Raw genomic sequence first — 14,549 nt, 5'->3', positions numbered from 1 at the left:
TTTGAGGTTATTAATACCATAATGGGTATGCCAAAGTTCTAAAATATGCAACTTTCTTCACAATTTCTAAAAACCAAATAATGTGAGCATCATATATATAATTTTCACTTCCAAATGCAATTAGCAAGGTAGAAGCCTGAATCCTCTCATCATATATCTAATTTACTAACCACAGTGACGTAAATCAGTTTGTGACAGCTACACAACATTTTTAAAGCTGAACATGTCTCCAGGATTATGTCAATTGAGTTGCAAAGTCTCCGGTAGTCCTTTTTGTGATTGAGAAAAAGGCACTCGACCACAAATAATGGTCATTTTTGTGGTTATCAATGCAGAGAATAACTTTTCCCCAGTGCTCTTTTTAGGTAGCAAAAATCTCCTTTATTTTGCCAGTTGCTCTGGTCTGTGTCAAAGAGAAAACCTCATGCTAATGTTTTTTACAGAAAGTGTGTAATTACAGGACTGCCTTCTGTTACTGGTACCCTTGCTCAATAATTAAATCTGTTGGCAGTATACAGGGCAGATTTGGTTATGAATTGGTGGAGATGGTGATGGTCTAAACAACAAAAGTCCTATAAGTAGAACCGGAGGTATGAATTTTTAAAGATTAAAGTGTAAAATAGCACATAACAGAGCTGATGATCTGGGTGCGCTGGACTGGGGCAAAGACAAAAGTTCAGGTCATCTGCGATGGAACACAGGCTGGATACAGTCCCAGGTTAGTCCCACTGAAGGTTTACCTTCCCAAGTTCATGCCAAGAGTCCTGTTTGCATTGCACTGGACAGCGAAGAACAGAGAGAACATCACGGGGTGCGAAGCGGGAGGAGCCGTCCGGCGTCACGGGAGGGCATTGTCAGAGCTTCATGATGACGGTCTCCGGGAGTGGTTAATGCTGCAGTCATAAACATGCTGCTGCTGGATCCAGGGGATGGTGCAAGATGTTCGGGAGCCTTTTATGTCCCTGAGGCTCAGATCAGAAAACAGGCAGAGTAGCCCTCAGAGCCATTCTGGGGTTTTGGGTTCAAGATGAAGTTGCATCCCAGTTCTCCTTCCCCTGGCAAGAGGGCAGCAGCCAGCAGGTCAGCACAGCAGGGCAGAAGTTCCTTTATAGCAACAGTCCAGTAGAATGCCAGTCCTTGAAGCAGCACAGCAGTCCTTCTTCCTGGCAGAGTATCCACAGGTTCATATGTGTACTGAAATGGTGATATCTGAGGTCCAGTATTTATACAGTTGTGCCTTTGAAGTGGGTAGAAGCTTCCACACCCATGCCTCTGAAGTACACAGATGCCCTCTTTTCCCTGCCCTGCCTCCATACTAACTACAGGAGGTATGCAGCCCTTTGTGTGGAGACGTGACAAAGCCTATTCAAGTGTAAATGGGGCTGCGCCCAGCTCTTCCCACTCATCCAGCCAGTGGTTTCCCATCCAGGCACATCTAAGCTCGCCATTGTAGGCGACTGTCTAGGAGTAATATACAAAGCCCAACTGTCAGCCTCACCCACCCATATGACCTAGAGACAGGCTGCATGCACCAAATGGCAAAGGCAACAAAGTGCCAACTTTCTAAAAGAGGCATTTTCTAAATTATAATTTAGAACCTGACTTTAAAAGGACTGCCACTCTCCTGGACTGCACTCTGCTGGACTCCTGCTTTCCTGTGCTGATCTGCTGCCTGCTACCCACTTGCCTCAGTTAGAAGGACTGGGCCTGCATGTCTTGAACCCAGAACCCATATAGACTCCAATGGCTAGTTGGATGGCCTCCTGAGTTGAAGCCTCAGGGACATAGCAGGGTTCTAACCACCTGCACCTGAACTCTGCCATCTGTGAGTCTACCCTGCCAAGTGGTGCCACCTCAGTCCTGGAACCGTGGAAGTGGGCCTAAACTGTTTGCCAGGAGAACAAACACAACTTGTCTACTGAGCCACACATCCCTGAGCAGAACGGAGCAATTCCTCGGCTGAGCAGTGAATCGCCTAGCAGTACTGACGAATTGCCGCTGCTGCATGGATTGGACCCTTCGCAAAAGACTCACATCACCACCACAACCTGCATCTTTGGACTGATGCATCACCTTCAGAACTGCCACTAAGCAACACTTTACCTGACGTGCATCCTTTCATCTCTTGTCGATGGCAGCCTCAACGATGACAGCAAAACTCTGCATCACCGCTCATCAGAATTGCTGCATCGCCGTGACTGTGCATCGCATCCCCAACAATGGACTTAGCATCAGAAGCCCTGTTGACAGGATCATCCTCGATGTTGATGCCACAGGACCTCGCATTGCAGCCTTGCCACACCTCGAAACCAACATATCGCCTCAGCTGCATGACGCATATTCAATATGGATCCACGCAATGCTCCACAACCAGGTTTTCATGTACTCTGTTCTACGGGCCTAACTGGATCCCTGTAGTCAACCCACACTTCAGCACGGTCGGCCTGAACTTGTGACTTTGTCCTGGTCTAGCGCAATCAGATATCCCCACTAGTAGTTCTTGTTTGTTAGTGCTATTTCTCACTATACGCTCTAAAATTCAATAACGTTGGTTCTACTGATTGGATTTTTGTCAATTTGATCTTGTTTTATGTACTAAATTCAGATCCTATTTTCTATCTTGGTGTGGCTTCTTTGTGTGTGATGTTTTGACTGCTTGAAGTTTACAGTACACTCCATAAATACTTAACACATTGCCTCTAAGTTAAGCCAGATTGCTCTGTGCCAAGCTACCAGAGGTTGAGCACAGGTTAATTTGCGGTTTGCTTGTGCCTTACCTTGACAAGGTTTGTGGTTGCTGCTTGACCAGAGCTTACACCCTAGTCAACCAATAATCCAATTTCTAACATTAAGATTTTAAAAGGTTATTCCAGAGATGCCAAACATGAACTGGGTATCTCTTACCATTTGGAAATTATACTTATAACATGTAGTTTCCTGCCGATAAAACGGCGATAATTTTAACACCGGTCCTTGATAATATGCCGCCCTGTTCTAACAATACCGTCTTTTAACCATACCACTTACTTTGCTGCTGTTCGGCGCTCTTGCATGCTCGTCATACCATGCTAAAATCTCTGTTCTAAGCTCACGAAACTTACACCTGCAACGGAGCAAAGAACCTCCTCGGGCATATTATCAAGGAGTGGTGTTAAAATTATCACCGTTTTATCGGCCGGAAACTGCCGATAAAACGGCTATAATGGGCTCGATAATACGCCCTTGTTAATTCCCATTGAAGCCCATGTTAACATCAGAACATGGGCTTCTATGGGAATTTACAAGGGCGTATTATCAAACCCATTATCGCTGTTTTATCAGCAGTTTCCTGCCGATAAAACGGCGATAATTTTAACACCGGTCCTTGATAATATGCCCCCTCATGTTGTCTACCATCGATTCCAGTGAGGTAGCCAAATTTGGCAACTATATTAGCCTCTTATAAATATCCTTAGAAGAAGCGAAGAAGGTTTGACATGTTGAAACTTGATAGTCCTGGACCTGGCCTGGCTATTTACGAAATTTGGCGAGATCACAGACCGTTCAAGCACTGTGTGCATGCTATGTTCCTTCCAATGCAGACATTCCGCAGACCGCTATGCAACATAGACGCTATAACGCTTGCAGACTGTTGACTACGGCACACGGGATGTGTGCGTGGAAAGAGAAGTGTTTGGTTACTGAATTCAGTACTTTGAGCAACATTACCTCCGTGAGATACATTTTTATGCCCTGGCACTTTATTAGCCATCAGTTTTCCTTAACAAAAAGGCTCTATTTTTTTAAATAATCTTATACAGCACTTTAAACTCGTTGTTGCTATATTCCAGATTAATTGCACAATTGTCATACATATAGTACTTGAATATTTGTGATCAATGTGTGTTTGTTTATTTGCGATCAGAATATTGTTCAAGATTTAAATTAATCTTACAATGATTTTTTTTCACTCACTTCACTTTTAAAGCGCTTTATAAATCCAATAATATAAATGAAAACAATATTGCACGGTTTATTACAGGTTAGCGCCTTGATTCTCAGCAAATTAAATAGCAGTGTGTCCATTTGGGTAATTTGTTGTTTAGTGGGGATATTACATCTACCTGTAGATGATCTTGAGGGAGTGCTTCTGAAAATGTGGATATTCCATTGTTTATCGGACAAGTTCCAATTTAAGATCCGTTTGAAATAGTGGGTGTGATTATAAGGCTAATGCGTTGTTTAGTTGAGTTTAAGTGTAAGTGTGCCTTTAATTTCAAGGGCCATTACATTGGACAAATGGAATAGGACTTTGGAAGTCGCCTTTGTATCGCTCTGCTTTAGGCTACTGCAGGCATTTAAATAGGAAATAATTCTCCTTAGATCTTAGCCGGAAATACATAATGGATTTGAAATGGAGTTTCAGAAAAGGTCACTGGGCTGAAAATGTTTTATTGAAAGCATGTTATCAAAATTCTCTAATGGCGACCACTTAACCTTTCCATACCGTAAGCAACTTACAGAAAATCGCAAGCATGGCTCTTAGAACTGGGAGGTTTTCAAGGCTTCCTAAATATTGGTTACATACTATGCATATTTGAGTGAAAAGCGTACAAAGAAGAGCTGCCTCCAAAGTGCATAGATCTTTATTATTCACCATCAGGGACACAAAATCTCTTTTGTTGATAAAGGTCATGAATTGTGTGCTCTGTGTCCATTGTTAGCAGCATTATGTCAGTCAAATGTAAAGCTTGCAGAAGCAAAGTTAGTCTTTCAACATGTAGGGAGAGGTATTTAAGCCTCTTCACTAATTCGGCCCTCAAATAACATTTGATCCCCTAGTCTAAATCAGTATTTGGGTCGGTTTTCATTTGTGGGGCAAAAAATGGGAAACAACGCATGGAAATGGTATTTGTGCCCTTTGCGCATGCATTATTTTGGTATTTTCGGAATTTTGGGGCATATTATCAAGGGGGTTTATCTCCGCTTTTTTTGGCTTTAAAAGCCAAGAAAGCGGAGATAAAATGATCTCCCTATTACCTAGCTGTCGCTAACATCAGTTAGCGACAGCTAGTAGGAGATAGCGACCATCTTGGGCCCCACTTTGCATGTCAGTGATATTTATCACTAATGACATGCAAAGTGGGCGTGCCAAAATGTTAGCGACTGGAAACAGTCGCTAACATCGCTATCTCCTATTACCAACTTTTCGAGATATTCGCGCTAAGCGCGAATATCTCCAAAAGCTAACACCTGCCCTGAGCAGTTCTTAGCCATGTTATCCAATGGGAGGTGGATAACATGGCTAAGAGCATTAGCTCGGTAATGCATGAATATCGCGGACTTTTCAGCGATATTCATGCATTGCGGCCGTTTTTTATCGCATTTGCGATAAACCTTGGTAATACCAAGGTTTATCTGCGATAAAAATCGCCGCAGCTCTGCGGTAAATTTTTGTCTCTAACCAAGCAATAGCGATAATTATCGCTATTGCTTGGTAATATGCCCCTTTGTTCTCAATTTTACCAGCAACCCAGACCAGAAACCAACAGAGAGTGAAAAACAAGCATTGGAAATGCAAACGGTCTTGCATTTGTTTGAGTTTGAGGTTTTGTCATTGTAAATGGCAATGTCTTTTACCTATGTGTTATCGAGTGTATGTATGTGGTGTTTAGTTGAATTATGCAAGTTGGATTGGATTAGTTAGCTGTGGACTTGTGTGGCGTAGAATTGTGTGGTGTGTAACATGGTGTCCTGTGGAATTATGTGGATTGTAATTATGTGGTATTGAATGCACTGGAAGTATGTGGAGTGGGATTGTGTGTTATGGAGTGTAATTATGTGGAATGCTATTTTGTGTTGTGGAGTAGTATGAAGTGGAGCAAGCCGGGCCGAAGACGGCTGTAATGCCAGAAACCGGTCCCCGGAAGCTTGTTTCCTTTCCATTGAAGAATTGGCTTGGTAGTTTGGTCTGCCCTGTTCCCATGATGCACTGGGCCAGGGACAGACTAATTTGCATATAGCCAGGTTCTGAACTGGGATGGTGCAGTGAGTTAAAAAACGGTGATGGATCAAGCCCTGATCTGTTGACTGGGTAGGAGTGTTCTGATTAACTCAGATACTCTGTCCATCACCACCCCCTTTTTGTAATTATTTTGGCCACCATGAGTGTGGAAGGGTATGCTCAGACATGAGTCCCTTGCTCATTGCACCATCAGGATTCAAGCAAGACGGGCCGAAGACGGCTGTAATGCCAGAAACCGGTCCCGGAAGCTGGTTTCCTTTCCAGTAAAGAATTGGCTTGGTAGTTTGGTCTGCCCTGTTCCCATGATGCACTGGGCCAGGGACAGACTAATTTGCATATAGCCAGGTTCTGAACTGGGATGGTGCAGTGAGCTAAAAAACGGTGATGGATCAAGCCCTGATCTTTTGACTGGGTAGGAGTGTTCTGATTAACTCAGATACTCTGTCCATCACCACCCCCTTTTTGGAAACATAAAGCGTGGCATCCATGAAGCGGACACCACGCTCACCTTAACAGTTAAAAAAAATGTAAAGAAATATTGCCTTGTATGACACTGAAATAATGTAAATGTCACATATAAGCAATTTGAAACCTTGGCAGCTCTAATGAGCCTGACTATACAGCGACTTCTAGTGCTCACCTGAGGTACTGCACCCTCATATATCTAACGGGAAATGGCATCTGCAGGAAGCACACTCCGTGGAAAATTTGCATCCCCACACTCCTTTGCTACACAGCAGCCACGGTTTAATTCTTGAATGATTACATTCTTTAAGAGTATATCATGTAATCATTTTGTTTTTAGCTTTATTTATTATTTCCATTTGAGAACGTTTAAGGTGCATTTATACCCCCATAACATTGGTGTAATGTAAGTATTATCTGTAACTTTATTGTATTGCTACTTTTTCAATATGGGCAACCTTTTTTCTTTGTTCACTGTACTCTGCGTGATAGTGAAGGTGGAGATACTGTGTTAAATGTTTGGGGGATTCCTGCGGGATCCAATAATTATCGCGTACTGCCTTCTGTGTAAAGCTGTCCCACAGCAATTCGGGAAAAGAGTGCACGCTGTTCTCATTAGAGTGCGCGCTCCCCGTTAATATTGTAGTTTGGAAACTTGAGGTTCGTGGTAGGGTCGCACCACTCGCGAAGCCACAAATTAATGAATATAATTTTCAACAACTGGAGGATTGCGCTTAAAACTATTGAGTTCTCCTGCTCTTACAGTGTGTCCTGGCAAGCTGTGTAGAGCCTGACTATACAGGGACATCTAGTAATCACCTGAGGTACTGCACCCTCATATATCTAACCAGAAATGGCGTCTGCAGGAAGCACATCACTCAGTGGGAAATGTGTATTCCCACAATGCTTTGCTACACAGCAGCCACGGTTTCGTTCTCTCATGATTACAATCTTTAAGAGTATATCGTGTGATACATTTTTTTTAGCTGTTTTTATTATTTATGTTTGAGAACGTTTAATGTGCATTTATACCCCGTAACATTGCAGTGATTCAAGTTTCTTGTACTATTAAAGACAACCTTTATTCTTCGTTCGATCACTGTACTCCATGTGATAGTGAAGAAGGCTACTTGCTGCCCTTCTCCATGTGCTCCGTCAGCCAGGCCGTGCCAGGCCTCAGAAAGGACGGACAAGCAACGGCTCAAACTCGCACAAGCTTGCGCTGAAGTAAAAAAAAAATAGATCCATAAAAAACAACAGACTCAAAAAAAAGCACTAACACCAGTAAAGGGGCCAATAGCCATGGGCGTGCCCAACAGGGAAAAAGGAGGGACATAAGACACGCTAACCCAATAGCAAGTAAGACATTTTGAAAACAATTTGAAAGACACACTAAAAAACAAATAGGAAAATGGAGGCAGAGACTTCCTCACTAAAGCATATACAGCATGTCTCAATGAGACAGTGCTTTCCCTGCCTAGGCGAGACCTAACAAGAGCTAACAAAACCAGCACTAGTGCTTAAATGGAATCCAATAACGCGTGGGCCATGAAAGGGTATAAATTAGTGTGTTTTCTTTTTTGAAATTCATGTAGAAAAGGTGTTTTTTTCACTCATTGGCATGTCAAAGGAGCTGAATGTGTCTTACTTGGCTCACCCTTTCACAGACTAACTACAATTCATAGCATTTATACAACTGGTTTGTGAAGCAAATCAAATTGTGTACTTGTGATCGTTCTTGATTAATACTTGAAATACTGAGGCAGAGCAGTCCACTTACAAAGGCCAGGTCTGAGACTCAGAACTCAGCAACACTTAATAAACTGCTGTCCCACCAGTTCTTTTACTTTTAAAAAGAAAAGATACTTTGTTACACACACTACTAAATACCAAGCACAAATTAACAAATATATACAGAACATCAGGTGGAAACTCCTTAATGACACTCTCCGAGGGGCCTCACAACTTTGGGCCCAATTTCGATGTCGGACGATCGATTGGGTACTGGGAGCAACGGACCTCCTGTCAGCGGTCCCAACCCAGCAACACTGTTCGATTGCAGTCATATTCTTTACAATGGGAGCATGCATTCTGACCCAAATGCATACTCTCATTGTGAAGAGAAGAGGTGCAGTTCATCCCTGCACCCTGTGGCAGGCACCTCAAGGTGCGTGCTGCAGGGTTCAGGGACCAACAGGAGGGCACCATAAGTGCCCCCCTTGGCCATTATCTGGAGGCCTTGCACCCATGGGGGCCCTGCTGGGGACCCCAAAAGTCGACTTCTAACAGCCTTTCTGTGTCGTAAAGGCCAGCAGAGAAAGGCTGTCAGAATCCAACATTGTAATCCCTCGGGCAGAAAGAGCCATCCTTGAGATTAAAGGAGGCTTTCCGAATGGCAGAAGGGCTCTCGGAGCCTGTCGGAAGCCAATCTGAAATCCAGTTTGGATTAATTTCTGACCAACTCCATCCAAATGGGTTGGTCGGAAATGAATCCAAACTGCTGATTACGATGCCGTGGGAATGGCTCCGACCGAGGGTCGGAGCCATTTCCTAAGGCATCGGCCTCTTACAGGAGATGCACACTAAGGAAAGATCCAGCCGTGGGCAGTGCAAGTAAGAGCAGTGGGGCCAGTTGAGGGGGTATTTGAACAGACGACCACAAGGGAAAATTAAATAAATAAAGAACTAAGGGGCATATTACCAACGATTAGCGATATTTATCGCTAACGAGGCTTAGCAACGAATGTTTTAACGCTAAGCATCGCCGGAAATTATCGCAAAGATAACTTGCTATTAGCAAGGTTTATCTCAGAAGTGATAAAAATCCTCGCGCTAACTGCCAAATGAGAGATTATCGCTGGAAAACCAACGATAATCTCTCGAAGTTTGGAGTTAGCTTGATGATAGGGGCTCACAAACTTAGCCATGATATCCACCTTCCATAGGATATCATGGCTAAGTCAGGAAAATACCAGGTGTAAAAAAAGCAGTGCTAACCGCGGTTAGCGCTGCATTTTTTTATCACTAACAGGGTTAGCGAAATCCTTGATAATAGGAGAAATGTCGCTTAACAACATTTCTCCTAATATTTTTCTCTGGAACGCCCCCTTTGCATCTCATTAGAGATGCAAGGGGAAGCGTAGAGAAAAAGGGTGCTAACATGCGAATTTGCTTGTTAGCACCCTGTTGCTGATAGGGAGATAATTTTATCTCCGCTTTCTTGGCTTTTAAAGCCAAAAAAGCGGAGATAAATCCCTTGATAATATGCCCCCTATTTTCCCTCGGAGTCGTATGTCGAAATCCGCCCCACCGTTCTTACCTTCATGGATCGCGGCTGGAAAGATCACACAGGTCTTGGTAATAACTCCCAAAATGTAGCCTGTATCGCTTGCTCTAGAAGCACCACTAACAGTGTGTGCACCAGAAATCCCTCACACCTAGAAACAGAATACCCCTTGGGGCAGATTTATGATGCCCTTGCGCCTCCTTGCGCCGCAATTGCGTCACTGAATTTGACGCAACGGCGGCGCAAACAATGCGCCCTATTTACAATGTGACGCATCTAGGAGATGCGTCACGTTGGAAAGCCCTGCGCCTTAAGGAGGCGTTCCTGCGCAGGGGGGGGGGGGGGCGTTCCTGCACAGGAACGCCTCCTGAAAGTGGCTGAGTGAAATCTATGAGATTTCACTCAGTCACTTTCTACGTCAATTCCTTATGCCTGCTTGAAGCAGGCGTAAGGGTGACGCACGATGCATTGTAGGGGTGGCCCCTGTGCATTGCAGGAGTCATGTCGCACTTGCGACATGACTCCAGCAATGCGCCGCCCGTACGCCGGAAGATGCGTCACGCATCTTCCCTGCCTTGCACCATGGTGCGCCGCATTGTAAATGCGGCGCACCATGGGTGGCGGAGCTGTGGCACACTGTGGCGCACATTAACTGGCGCATCCCTGGGGATGTGCCAGTTAACATAAATCTGCCCCCTTATGTCCATCATGAAAGGAGCATTAACCTACAATGATGGCTACTGTCTTTTCCTGAATGTCAACAGAATATTCAAATGCAAAACATAGGGGCAGATTTATGATGACTGGCGCATCCCCAGGGATGCGCCAGTCATCCTACGCCGCTGCTCCGCCACCCATGGTGCGCCACATTTACAATGCGGCGCACCATGGGGCAAAAACGGCACAGATGCGTGACGCATCTGTGCCGTAAAGGTGGCGCATTGCTGGAGCTGCGTCGCAAGCGCGACGCAGATCCAGCAAGGCTCGGGGGTGGCCCATCTCCACAATGCTGCGTCAAGACCTACGCCTGCTTCAAGCAGGCGCAGGGTTTTGGCGCAGCATTGTCCTGAATGTGACTGAGTGAAATCTTATAGATTTCACTCAGCCACTTTTAGGAGGCGTTCCTGCGCAGGAACGCCCCCCCTGCGCAGGAACGCCTCCTATGGCGCAGGGCTTTACAACGTGACGCATCTCCTAGATGCGTCACGTTGTAAATAGGGCGCATTGTTTGCGCCGCTGTTGCGTCAAATAAAGTGACGCACCGGCGGCGCAAGGCCGTCATGAATCTGCCCCCTAATCCTTTCAATTACAATGTATTGCAACATTATCAACCATTTCAAGGATTGTCAAGATTTTCAGGATTTGTGTCTTTGAGGTGCATTGAAAAATGAAGTGATGTTAACCTTTGAATGCACACCTCACTAAAACATTGCATATACGGACATTTACCTTGCAATGGTCATGCTTTCACGTTTACGAAGATTACCAAGCAGCCAAAGAACCTATAAAAAAGAATTTACCTAATGAACATAAGGCTTTACTCAGCACTGAAGCCTCATGGACTCAGGAGATGCCTCTTCAAATGTGATTTCTCCAGCTCAGATTGGACGGGGTTTATTCTCTGATCTCCTGGTGGTCGGGGAGCGCAAATACGATTAAATCAACATTATATTTGGTCTAACATAGAGAAACTGTAGTTAACCGTTTCTCTAAATTTGAGATAATCCAAAATGTATACTTTGCATTTTTCATCTATAGTGCAGTACAGTAAATAACCACAGAATCAGAGTTAAGCTCTACAAACTCACAATCTAGTAATAAAGAAGTGGGGGTATTTCTTTGTGGTTACCTGATTAAATTGCACACACCAACAACTATTTTTTCAAGGTACGATTCTGACTGGCTACTAGGGCGCTGATACCAGTCTGCGTTAGACAGTACCACACAAACAGCCCACATTTGGGTGCACATGCATGTGCATGCATGTTCACATGTAATAATTGCAAAGCCTTGTACCTAAGCTGCACACCCATGGGCTTCATTTAAAACGGCAGACAGTGGCCATTATCCCCGAAGTCCATTTTAGCAGAAGCTTACAGTGAGGCTCAATTAGTGGAACTAACCCACAGGAGAGGTTCAAATGGCACAGTTCCAGAAAACAAAATCTAGAGGGATTTAAGAAAATATGACTGAGATCCTGCCCTCACTGACAGATCGTTTTCTAACTGTCAGGTACAGCACCAGCAACTTCTATGCAATGAAATCTGAAATTTCTCTCGTTTACAATCCCTTCCAGGCAAAGGCTTCCTAAAGCCAGCATCTTTCTTTGAGTTATAGAGTCACAGAAGTTCAAACAAAAACCCAAAATATTGGAAGCTGCACATACATCAATTCTTCATTTATTTTCTCACTAAAAATATAGGATGCAAAGGATATATTGCATGTATGTACCTTTGTACCACTCAGTACTCCTCCGCTATGGTGGAGAAGCGTCACCCCACTGCTTTTGAGAAGTACATAGCACGAAACATAAAATTATAGTAACTGTGTGTTATTATCACTTTATGCTTCGTTTTGCTTTGGGAGCGGGTGGGTGGGGCTGCTCTGCTCATGGAGCAGGGCAGGGGAGGAGTGGTTTGCCCACTCATAAGTGCGCAATGACTGTTTGGTCGGCACTCTCAGGCTGCCCAAACCAGTCATACGCATATCCCTTCTCCAAGCAGGTTGTAATTCAGCCTGCATGGAGAACATGCCCACCACTCCAGCCCCTGGCTGAGCACTCTGTCACGGCACTGGGACCAATCACAATGCTGCATTGCAGCATTTTGATTGGTCAGGGGAGCCTGGGTGCTTATCAATCACAATGCTGCATTCCAGCATTGTGAATGGTCAGTGAGGCCTGGCTGTGCTTCCAATTCCAAGACGAGGAGAGCTGGATCAGAGTTGCTGTACCGGCGGCAAGGTAAGTTTTTTTAAAATGTTGCGCACTCAACCCTCCCGCATGACTCGAACACACACCTCCATGAGCATCCCCATGGTGCCACACCACCCGCGAGCCGTGCTGGCCGCCACTGACTCAGTAGCTACACCTTCAGACACTGACCTTATCTTTAAACAGAGCACCTTCAGAGCTGGACATTCTGCTGCCTTTGCAGCATTCAGACCTACAAGGTCCACTTGCCACTTGAAATGCATATAGACCTCCACAAACTGGAAATTGAAAAATCTTAGCTTTCACACTTAGAGCCTGATTTAAAATTTGGCAGATGGAATACTCCCATCTGATATATTAGTGCCGTAGTTTACAATGCACTGTTAATTCTGCGAATGGAACATCCACCAAGTTTGTGATAGAGGATACCTTCTGCCAAAATTCTTATAAGGGTCCCTTGTACCATGACTTAGTACCATGACTGCAGTTCTCATTTAAAGAAATCTCAATGAAATATAAACCTCTCATTAAATTAATTAATTAAACAACATTAATTTTAACCTCCCAGTTTAATGTTGATATCATGCTATGTGGCTGTAAATTTAATAATGGAACTCTTTGGGGGATAGAACACCATTCTACCACACACATACAATGAAGCAGCAGCTCATAATCTTTTGCAAGGCCTTAACAACGTGTAATATCTGGAAGTTCCTAAAGGGATGTCTTGAGGTAAACTACATGGATTGCAGCATTACCATTGCAATTAGATAGCGATAGAACATAAAACCAAGTTGAAAAAGACATAAACTGTTTTGTGATTAGTATGCCCCTAAATCTCCCATACCACAGTTAAACTGACGTAACATAATAACCAACTTTGTATATTAGAAAGATCTTTGGAGTCCTCCCATTGTCATTTGATTCATGTTTTGTTACAAAACTAATTCTTGTATGTTAATTGCACCTCAATATACCTATAATGATCATAATGCACTGGAAGATCCAAAGAATGGTATTTAGTAAAGAGTCAAATCTTACTATCTGTTGCAGCTATAACAAAAGGAACCAGTAGTGTGTATTGGAACTGCCATGAGAAGAAATATAAATTAGGCACCATATGACATATGCAGACCTGAATTGGTTCTCCTCAAATTTCAATAACCCCTGCATAAAAAAATAAACCAAAAGATTCCTTCTCAATCAAGGGGTTCTTCAGGGCTCCATTCTGTAACTCACATCCTTCAACCTTTATATGTTGCCCCTTACACTGATACTCCAACAAGCCAATATGCCATAATATTTATATGTGGACGGCTCAGTGTTACTTAATCATCTAAACTCTAGATAATGTACTTCACCTAAATAATTAAAAAACATTCAACAGTTGTTTTCAGTCAATCACCTTAAGCTAAACCCAGGGAAGACTGAATTCCTCTTCAACTTCCTTCTCACAATGCTCCTCAAATTGAAGACAGCCTCTGCTCCCTTGATGCACTCATTTGTATTCCCAAAATCATTGATTGAACCACATACATCTGGAAAAAAACTAAACATGCATTCACATTTCGATTTATGGACAAAAGCAAGTTGTACCAACTCAGACTCCTTAACAAGATCAAACCTTTCATCTTGCTTCCTCACTTCCATATGTTGTAAAGGCAATTGTTATTTCAAGGCTTGATTATGATAATCTGATTCTATCTAGCACACCGAAATCTCACCTCACACTTATGAAAGCCACGATCAATGCAGTTGCAAGGCTTGTCTTGGAATGCCATTTACTTAGACCGCATAGCTCCCTTACTGATTACTCAAAAGTGACCAAAGGAAGCCTGGTGCATTTTCAAAGTGGCCTGCAT

This window comes from Lissotriton helveticus, chromosome 2_1 (genome assembly GCF_964261635.1).
Source record: "Lissotriton helveticus chromosome 2_1, aLisHel1.1, whole genome shotgun sequence".
In the NCBI taxonomy this organism is placed as follows: domain Eukaryota; kingdom Metazoa; phylum Chordata; class Amphibia; order Caudata; family Salamandridae; genus Lissotriton; species Lissotriton helveticus.
Note: the sequence above shows the minus strand (reverse complement) of the source record.